Genomic DNA, 11183 nt, shown 5'->3' with positions numbered 1-11183 from the left:
AGCTTTGCGCCTTTTTTACGTCGCGAACTGAAGCGTCGTCGTAAAGTTCTTTAGCCTGGCTCGCAGCTTGTTTGAACTGGTAGTGAGTGTAATAGCTTGTGAGAGCCTTCAAAAAGTAAACGCTCACGTAACTGATCATTCGTAGTCTTCGAGACGAGCTGGTCTCATAACATCACGTCAGCGAGTCTTCCAAAATTGCAATCAGCGATGAGAATTCCCAATGCAGCGAAATATTCTTCCACTGTCTCACCTGCATGCTGAGCACGGTGACTCAACCGTTCTTGAGCCACGATTAGGCTGACTGAACACTTCAAAGGGTCCGAAAGCAAGAAAATTGCAGATTCATATACATCGTTTGTCGAGCCGGTGTCGCCTGCACCCGAAGAGCTGGGAAGAGCAGCGAAAGCAGAGCCAGATTGCAAGTCCGCTGGCTTCAATGTGAAGAAGATCCGCTGCCCCTTCATGCCAAGACAGATGAGCAGGATCACTTTCCGAAAACGTCTGGAATATCTGACGCTCCAGAAGCCACCATGTACGTATGAAATGTCTGCTTCCAATGGTCCCAGGAGACGGCTGGATGACCAGGCGAAGGCTGGAAAGGCGGTGGTGGTTGTAATTCCGGAACTCCCTTTAAGGTGATGCAGCAGAAATCAGCACGAACATTGCTCTTGGATGGTATAAAATCTCGTCATCAATATGTTGTATCTAGAACATGCAAAAACGACGCATCCGATGCCTTAACACTATTCTCTTTATTCACCGATGCCACATGCTCATCCACATCGTCTTTCCTATATTCATTTACATATACAAAAACGCAAGAAAAAATCTGAGAAAAAAATAGGCCCCGTATTTGCATGTTACTATGCAAATGTCGTCGAAAAACAATAGTCTTGCTTAGGGAGAGAGTGAGCAAAACATTTCTTTGATGTTATGCGAAAGAAAATTGGTGCATGGTATTCCGGAGGCGCTGCGTTAGAGTGCCTCGAGCGTGCAGCAGAGGCCAACAAGCGCATCAAGTCAAATCAAACGTGATACATGAGCGCCATCTGGCAGTTATCTTGAAAAACAAAAGACGCGCGTGCCCTGCCCGCCGGTCTCGGAGATGGTAAGGTGTGAAACACAAGGCGACGGGTAGGTGCCGCAACCGTGTCGTCTTAGCAAAGAGTTCGAAACACTTGCCTTTTTGTACGAGTGTTTCATGGTCAACGCAACATGAGAAATGCTATGGTCCTCATAATTATCTATGTATGCCTTTTCTAGTAAGAGACACACGTACAGAATATTGCCGTGTTGTGTTGGTGCCTCAGTAATGCGCAATAATTGCTTGTAAATTGACAATCGCACAACTATGAACGCTGAATCTTGAGCAATATTGTTGCGCGCTGCAATTGGGGCTTGCTGTTTGGCCTCTTTGGTGCCGTCTAGGGTATCGTTAAGGACGGACAATCAAACAAACAAACAAGGAGACAGACAGAGCAAAATTATTATCCTCGCGTACTTTGGCCCGCGTGGAGAATAAGGGGGTGTACGCTCGACCGCGTGCCCTTATCTTGCAGTGGGGAAAATTGTACGTCTTGGCTAGCCTTTCAGTTTCGTCGGAATGATTCTCTTGTATTTACAGAACGCACAAAGGTCACTGCAATCGCTGCACAGTCTCCGTTTGCGGAAAGGACTCGTTTTTCAGGCACAGCAAAGTAACACCTGAGACACTTATTCGCGTTAATCAGTACGTGTGGGCACGTTTGAAGCGTCCTTTGTGCGTGAGAAACGCGGGGCACTTTTTGATTTGCTTGCCATTCTGCGTGAGACCTTCGAATTTGTTGCTATTTTGTTCATTGCTTCGCCTTTGCGTCGAAGCTGTGACTTTTTTGCTTTATCAATCAGGTAGCAAAGCATTATTGCCTCTTTCTTTAGCGTTTAGGTGTTACCGTTTAGTTTGTGTTTTTAGATATATTTTACGTTATTGCATGTACCTTACTGCACGCATACACACAGAAGAAAAACTTCCTTTAGGTAAGATAGAACCATGCTAGAAGTAGTTATTTCATCAAGAATTTGGAAAAACCGAGTAAAGAACTCATGAGTTTTTCTATATTTAAAATTTTATGCATCACCACCCAGTAGCTACCACGGATAAGTTGGCTCAGAGACCATCGGCTTCACGTCAGAATATCCAGTGAAGACGGAGTTGTTATGCAGGTAGACAGTCACGTGAGGCAGTAGAACGTTACCCTCGTGCTGTTATGCGGAGGTGAAATGCAGTGTGCACGCCAGCACGACACAAAACCCTACCGCTACCTATTGCTGAATCAAATCAGCAAGTGCTCTACGGGCCAACCAGTGCGGTGTTCTGCACATGGTCGTTACAGGTAGCCTGCTCAGATTGAAGATGGGGCAATGCTTACTGCACCTTTATTGATCGATTGATATGTGGAGTTCAACGTCCCAAAACCAACATATGATTATGAGAGACGCCATAGTGGAGGGCTTCGGAAATTTCTACCACCTGGGGTTCTTTAACAAGCACCCAAATCTGAGCACACGGGCATACATTTTCGCCTCCATCGGAAATACAGCCGCCGCAGCTGGGATTCAATCCCGCGACCTGCGGGTTAGTAGCCGAGTACCTCAGTCACTAGACCACCGCGGCGGAGCGCACCTGTATTTTTCAAGATGACGGAACTGTTCCCAACCTCAAGGTACTGTGGCGCCACTGAGTGGTGGCGGCCGGAATCTCTGTTGAGATGATTGAGGCTCTGAACCTGCTTTAAACAGCAGACGCTGCAGCTTGTTTTCACGCGTTGGTGGTCATTTTTAGACGTTGTGAACGGTCTCGATATTAGCGAACCCTCTGAATTTCTCAAGTTAAAGGGAAAGTAGAAAGAGAAAGAAAAAGCTGACTGATTTCACTCTGAGCTTCGATGCTCACAGTCTGTACACACCGGGAGGAAATTTAAGCATCCCGTACGAATTAGCGCCCCAAAAAGTCATCAGAAGCTAAGAGGGTTAAATTTAGCAGGAAAGACCTCGTCCGTGTCTGTATGCAACAGCCATTTTGTGCACGAGTACAGCAACTTCCAGGTTAGCAGTTCTCGCGCCTAGTTCGTTTTCATGATATGCTACAATTTCGCGCACATTTATCTTCACAATGTGTGACCTTGAATTCATTTACTTAATATAGTATGCTACCAAACCTCTACTTAAAAAACATAATCCGAGAGCCACAGAAGCGCGAAGAATTGCCGTCTTCACCAAAAGTGTACTTTCTGGTATCGTATATTTCAGGGTGATCATCTCAATGTCCTCCATGTTGGATGCATAGTCGCGCCACTACTAGGTCGTGAAAGTTGCAAATAGTGTATATATTATAAAACACCCATAGTCGTCCACATTCCAAGGCGTTTTGGCCTTTTAGTTTGTCAATTAGGCAGGTTAAATTAACTCTGAATCAATGAGGGCTTTCCGGAGAGTAGGTATCCTAGTTAGTCTCAGAACTTTATCATAAACTTAGTAATAAGTAAATTGTGTTTCGGTCTACTGGTCTACCTTATAGCACTGAGACGTCCCCCGCTACGCCACCGATTACCAAAGAGAGGGAAGACCACTCAACCTCTCGTCTATCCAGTTCCCTCTTGGCTATGTGTCTCAATCACTTCCCCCATATACGGATTCGTGCTGGGGCCGGGAAGTAAGAGACGCTACGACCTGTTCCTATTTACTTATTCATTAAATTTATTAGTAGCTGTAAACATCGTGTACCCGCGTACATCAACCACTACACAAAACTATAACACATGATTTACACACCCGCGACGTGCGACGCAGGATACATAAGGGAAATAACTTTGACAATACAATGGTACGACGATACAAGGTAAACACAGGCGACACAAATGATACAGTCATTAATTAATGAAACCGCGCAATGTCTCAATATGCCGCATCCCTTCCCGCAAAGCTCGTTTAAGTAAAGGAGGTGAACTTCGTCTCACGAATGGTCCATGCGGTCAGTCTTCACCGTCTTCGTCGTCTTCGTTGTCTCTCTCGGCGATTTCCATCTTAATCTTCTTTCATAACGTCCCGCGATCACTCGTTTCCTCGTTTCCCATCTCTAACTTTCATTCCTCGTCATATCATCTCTGCCATCGTTACCTTCCTTTTCCATTCCGTCTCTCTACCATCTCGAGCTCATCGCATCGTATCTCCTACTCTCTTCGCATCGTATCTCTGACGCCCTTTTTGTAGGACCCGACTCCGCCCTACCGGGGCACCAAACCAATCGCCACTATCCACGAGGCATATTTCTCCGTCAGTCGGTGTGTGTCATCTTCGACATCCGCTCCCGCGGCCCGCACCAGTAGAAAACCCTCTCCCAAACAATGCCGAGCAAGTAAAAAATGTATAAACTCAAGCCTCAGGGAGAGTGATGCGTGAGCCATCCGAAGACACTTTAATTACGGGCGAACAATGGTCCCGATGCTTCCGGTACTTGGTGAGCCGATGTCCAGACCAAGTCTCAACGTTTCCATGTAGCTCGGTGTCTCCCGCGAAATTCTCTGTTGCCGCCGCTTCTTCGTCATTCACCCCCGCAGGCGGCCATCAGCGCAGAACGCAGTAATGAGCCATGGAGCCACGGAAGCTGACGGAAAGTCTTACTGGACCCGGCACAAGCGCCGCGGCAGCGTCGCAATCCCCGAACCAACAAAAGGCGCATTGCTGCTCCCCCATGCCACAAATCTGCAGGGTGTGCGCCGATTATCTCCACTGTACCCTGTCACATGGTCTGTAGACGACTAGGCGCCGCCCGGTCCTCGTGTTTGCGCGGGGGAGCCCGTGAGAATAGTAGAAATAATCCTTCTGGTACTTCACTCCGGAATGCCCATTCGTTGCACCGAAGGTTTTCTTTTCTTTTTTTATGCGTGGGTTTGAGAAACGAACGAAAACATTTTGAAAGGAGCGGGGTTCAGTCCGTGTTTGCGGGGACGTCACAATTCCTTCACCTTGCAGAAGAATTTTCCCAGCGGGGAACCTCAAACACGAGAATTGCGGGCGCATAACGCCTTCGGGTTGCGCAGCGATTTGGAGACATTGCGGCAGTCTTAGGAATACGATATGCGAACACAGCACACTTGTGATTCAGCCCTGGTGGTAGCGCGTCGCTGAGAGGAACCAATCTGTGATCGTTGCTGAATCATCACCCACCACGAAGCAGTTTGATTCCGTATTTCTACCGCGCACAACACACTTGAAACCTTCAGAATCACTGCAGAAACTCGTGGATGACGCGTGGACAAAACACACACTGGTCACAGCTGCTCGTCGGATGGTTTGGCACGCAGCGTTCAGTCATGAATGCGGAAGGCTCACTACCATGTGAGCACATCCCACACTTCGCCTGCACTGTCCGCTCTCAGCACAACCGAACAGAGGATACACACATTTCAATACACTTTCATTTCACACATGCACAAAATTTTAAGACCTCGAAAATTTCAAACCAGACGAAAAGCGGGATGGCGGGAGAACATAGGTCATGCAGGCAGCAACTGAATTACCCTCGCATACCATCTCCTGCCCGGCCTCTGCTGCTCCTGTCGGTGAGAGAAAGGGACCTTCAACGTGAATTGTGTGTTCGGATGGGCTGAGAAAGTAGCGCATATGTTGTGCTATACAACTGTGACATTGGGCGTTGTACATCAATACCGATCATGACGCTCCCTGCCTCCTAACGAGGCGCGTCACTTCCGTGCGGGGAGACACCATGAACCCATTTCAATTTGAACTTTCTAAACACTCTCGTTTTTAAAAACACTCCCTTTTTCACCTTCCTTTCCAACAAGTGGCGAGATATCGGCAACCTGACATTCGCTGATCCTATTTTTTTTCCCAATCATTAGGTGTTCGTCGATCCCAGGTGGTACCACTCACTCAGTGGTCAACATCATACGCCGCAAACAACACAAAACCACAATAACCGAACAAACTACCTGTCTCATTTTAAAACACCATCAACAAAATAAAACAAGTGTACAAGCCAAAGCCAAAGTTAAAAAACTTAAACTTCGACACAAGGTCTTCACTAAAATAACAAGCACAATGACCGAGCAGAAATCATAAAACATAAAATGGCATACAACATTGTGGACTCTTATGACCCTAGCTGATCCCCGAGCGCTCAGCGTCTACTCCTATGTAGACCTCCTCCCCGAATCCGAGTCCCGGACCCTCGTTAGATAGTCCGAACTTCCACCTACTTGACTCAATCGCGGAGTGGGGCATATGCGAAGCTATCTGATAAGAACACCACTGCGCATGCCCGGGTTTGGTGCGGTGTACATCGAGTGTGCTGCAGTTCCCCTCTGGCCCCACAAAAACTACCCCGTTGCGATCTATGCATTCCTCAATCTCATTTACTCTCTCTAACGTTCGTTCTATCACCGTGTCGACCAAGACTCCGACAACTGCATCCTCAGAAAACTCTTTCTCATTCAACTCCATATCTGCTACTCCTACTGGTAATGCCTCATTGTCTCGTGGGACCTTCGAGGAAGAAACCACAACTAAACTGTCTGTATCCGCTCCAGCGACCTCGACAACCTTTCTTTCACCCAGTGGCACCGGCGTGCGAGCGTTCCCCCCCAACACACACTCGCTCTATGGCGGAACATCCTCCTCAATCACGAAAATTTCATTATGCACATCCCCACACGGTGCGCCGCGACTCGTTTTTATGGAGCTTGTTTCCTCGCAGATATTCACGATCGCAATTGACCTCTGCGCGTCACCGTCGAGGGGAGGAGTTGCGTCTAGAATTCCAGATTCGAATTTTGTTTCTAGCTCCTTGTCTTTATGAATGCGGCTGCCACCCGTCGAATTCCACTTTCGTCGCCGGTACTGGTGGCATTCTCGCCGAATGTGACCAAACCTGCCACAATTATAGCACCCGTCGGGATAAGGGAGTTGCTTCGGGAATTCCTGCCAATTTTGTTGCACCATATTATTGCGTACTGCCAAGCTCTCCACAAGTTTTTCGAGGCGGTCAAGGTGGCTATGCATCTCATGAACATCTGTGTCCTCTTCTACGTATCGAATGGGTAACGAATGGCTGCTCGACACTTTCTCATTCTGTTCCTCCTTGACCGCTATGGCAATGGCCTCGTCAAACGTTTTTGGGTCTCGAGAGAGAACAAATCTGCGGACCAGATCCCTCAGGCCTAATAAAAATTGCGAGAGCATTTGTTCGGCTAGAATTTCGCGACGCAGTGAAGCTTTCACCGGATCCTGACTATCGGAGCTCGCCAGGGTGGCGGTCCCGAGGATGCGAAAGCGACTCGCAAATGACCGTACCTCGTCATCTGCCCCCCGCCTCGCGTTTAAAAACCGCTCCGTTTTAAAGATAAGTGGCTCCGTATCGAACCTCTTAAGGGCCAAATATTTGAACTCAGAAAAAGTTGAAGCCGCAGCGACGCTATCATCCCACCACACTAAATCGTGCGCCGCGCCTACCATCTTGCATCGTGCTATGCAGACCAGCTCATTTTCCCGACATCCACCCAAGCGACCAACCTGCTCCAAAATTTTCAAGAAGACCCCAATATCCGGATCTGTATCACCTCCCGTAAACGATGAAACCATGTCCGCTAACATTAACGCGCTCATCTCTACTGGGTCGTCTCGGTCGGTCACCTTGGTAGCCTGCTCGTTCATTTTGCCGCCTCTCCTTCCCTAGTACGAGGGTGAAATCTCGCACCGTTGCCCCAGCAGTAATCCCATGGCTGCCACCACTTGGTACGTCCTCCGCCACGCCACCGATTACAAAAGAGAGGGAAGACCACTCAACCCATTGTCTATGCGGTTCCCTCTTGGCTATGTGCCTCAATCACTTCTCACATACAGGGATTCGTGCTGGGGCCGGGAAGTAAGAGACGCTACGACCTGTTTCTGTTTACTGATTCATTAAATTTAATACTAACTGTAAACATCGTTTACCCGCGTACATCAACCACTACACAAAATTATAACACATGATTTACACACTCGCGACGTGCGACGCAGGATACATAAGGGAAATAACTTTGACAATACAATGGTACGACGATACAAAGTAAACACAGGCGACACAAATGATACAGTCATTAATTAATGAAACCGCGCAATGTCTCAATATGCCGCATCCCTTCCCGCAAAGCTCGTTTAAGTAAAGGAGGTGAACTTCGTCTCACGAATGGTCCATGCGGTCAGTCTTCACCGTCTTCGTCGTCTTCGTTGTCTCTCTCGGCGATTTCCATCTTAATCTTCTTTCATAACGTCCCGCGATCACTCGTTTCCTCGTTTCCCATCTCTAACTTTCATTCCTCGTCATATCATCTCTGCCATCGTTACCTTCCTTTTCCATTCCGTCTCTCTACCATCTCGAGCTCATCGCATCGTATCTCCTACTCTCTTCGCATCGTATCTCTGACGCCCTTTTTGTAGGACCAGACTCCGCCCTACCGGGGCACCAAACCAATCGCCATTATCCACGCGGCATATTTCTTTGTCAGTCGGTGTGTGTCATCTTCGACAGCCGCTTCCGCGGCCCGCACCAGTAGAAAACCCTCTCCCAAACAAAGCCGAGAAAGTAAAAAAATGTATAAACTCAAGCCTCAGGGAGAGTGATGGGTGAGCCATCCGAAGACACTTTAATTACGGGTGAACAATGGTCCCGGTGCTTCCGGTACTTGGTGAGCCGATGTCCAGACCAAGTCTCAACGTTACCATGTAGCTCGGTGTCTCCCGCGAAATTCTCCGTAGCCGCCGCTTCTTCGTCATTCACCGCCGCGGGCGGCCATCTGCGCAGAACGCAGTAATGAGCCCTGGAGCCACGGAGGCTGACGGAAAGTCTTACTGGACCCGGCACAAGCGCCGGGGCAGCGTCGCATTCCCAGAACCAACAAAAGGCGCATTGCTGCTCCCCCATGCCACAAATCTGAAGGGTGCGCGCCGATTATCTCCACCGTACCCTGTCACACGTTCTGTAGACGACAAGGCGCCGCCCGGTACTCGTGTTTGCGCGGGGGAGCCCGTGAGAATAGCAGAAATAATGCTTCTGGTACTTCACTCCTGAATGCCCATTCGTTACACCAAAGGTTTTTTTTTTCTTTTTTTTATGCGTGGGTTTGAGAAACGAACGAAAACATTTTGAAAGGAGCGGGGTTCAGTCCGTGTTTGCGGGGACTTCACAGCACGAAATGGTTTTTTGCTGGGTCCAACGAAGACTCGACACACTCAAATGGGTACCCCAACACCTTTGTGCATCTACGGCCTAATTGAACTACGAACACGTTCCTCCAGCACTCGTGAAGAATTTATGATCTTGCATGCAAAGGTATAGTTACTAATATTACTAGGCAGCGCGCAACTTGCTGGTCTGGCTTCTAATTGTAACGATTTCAAAAACAACTTCAATTCGTAACGTTTATTATGTACTTGTTCATATTATCATTAAGTGAGATTCTCAGTGTATGAAACAACTTCACCTACCAGAATGGGTAAATCATGATCATGGGCTTCTGTCTGCAGCAAGGAGAAGTGGCACTACGTGTCTGCGTGGGTGCATCCTCGTCAAATGGTACGATAGCTAATAAACAGGAATAGCAATTAGCGAAGCTTTGAAACAGGAATGTACAATAATTGGTCAAGTAAACTCCCACAGAGATACGTATAACTTTTCTGTTATACCGAGTGTTATGAGAGAAAAACCAATGACTTTTTTTGGTAGTGTTTGCGGTTTGCCAAAGTTGTCACGTAAACTTTTCGAACTTTAGTTGCACTAATATTGATTCGCGGTACAGCTATAGGAGTACTACGGTATTTCAATTGACTGCTTTCTAACCGACTGTTTTCTGCCACTTAGACTGGCGACTCCAGAACGCAGAAAGACAACTCTACAAGAACGTCTTTGCCAACGATGGCACTGCAGCGTGCCACAAACACTGTGGGATGATGTTATTACTTGCCACCTTGCTGCTCACTTGGCTAGTAATGCTGTGTTCTGTTATTGCACTCACCTACTTCACCTTCATTCGGCCACCAGACAACAATACTACCACGGTAAGCACCCTGAGATCCCGTGCTTGGCTGTCATCTTACCGCTAGTGTGGCCGAGTTAAATATACAATGCGCTTACGCCTCCTCACGCAACGCGTACTGGTGGGTGATAGCTACCACGCCCAGAATGCTAATATCAGCAGTAAACTGAGCAGCCTCAATGCACGTGCGCACTTAAAATCTTCAGCCTATTTGCCGAGGCCCACGCAGAAATGTTTCCAGATTTAACTTCGTAGTCAGTCCGACCTTTGCGTGCCAGAGTTCATTGTTGATAATTGTAGCACAGTTTTTGTTACACAAATTTAGTTAAGGGTAGAAACAGCTGTTCGTCCGCAACCTGTGGCGCCCCGTGTACGTTCAGTTTCAGGTTGCCTTACCACACCATGCGCAACCTCCAAAACTGCATTGCGCCTTACCATTAACCGGCTTGTCTTTGAGTATTGTTTTGTGTCGTCTATCGGGGCACAACTGACCGTTTCATATTGTTCGATTGAACACACAGGTTCAGGCTTCAGACAACAGTTTCTATTGACTACTAGAGGTCTGGTGTGTTCGGGTTAGTTGAGCTTCCATTATTGTTAAGGCGATGCAAAGGCAAACTTCATGAGGAACACGGAGAAGATGAAGATGGGCACTCTCTGTCAAGTGACTGTTTGTTGTGTCCTGGGATATTTCATGTTAACAGACACAAAAGGAAATAACCCAAGGAACATCGCTAAATGCGAAAATAACACAGAACACTCCCGTTGGCGCCTGCTTCTCCCAGGAATGCCAGCTATCTTATGCATGTACATTGTTGATGTGCCGTTTAAGCTCTGTTTGTAAAAAAAAAAATTACTGGCACATCAAAATGCACTGCAATGTGCGAATAGAAACAGTTCTATCGTTTCCAACAGTTAACACGCTTTTTCAGACAATCAGTGGACATCTGCCGGTTTGATGCGCGTAGCAACTGCCATAGTTCAAGAAGATTATGTAAACAGTGTCCCACGCGAAATTGATTTTCTATTGTGGTGATTTAGGTCCGAGCGCGATCTTGTGTCTCGTTCGTTGTGATCTCGCTTACCAGTGGTCACAATTCATACCACTTA

Source organism: Rhipicephalus microplus, chromosome 3 (assembly GCF_043290135.1).
Source record: "Rhipicephalus microplus isolate Deutch F79 chromosome 3, USDA_Rmic, whole genome shotgun sequence".
Taxonomy (NCBI): domain Eukaryota; kingdom Metazoa; phylum Arthropoda; class Arachnida; order Ixodida; family Ixodidae; genus Rhipicephalus; species Rhipicephalus microplus.
This window is presented reverse-complemented; position numbering follows the sequence as displayed.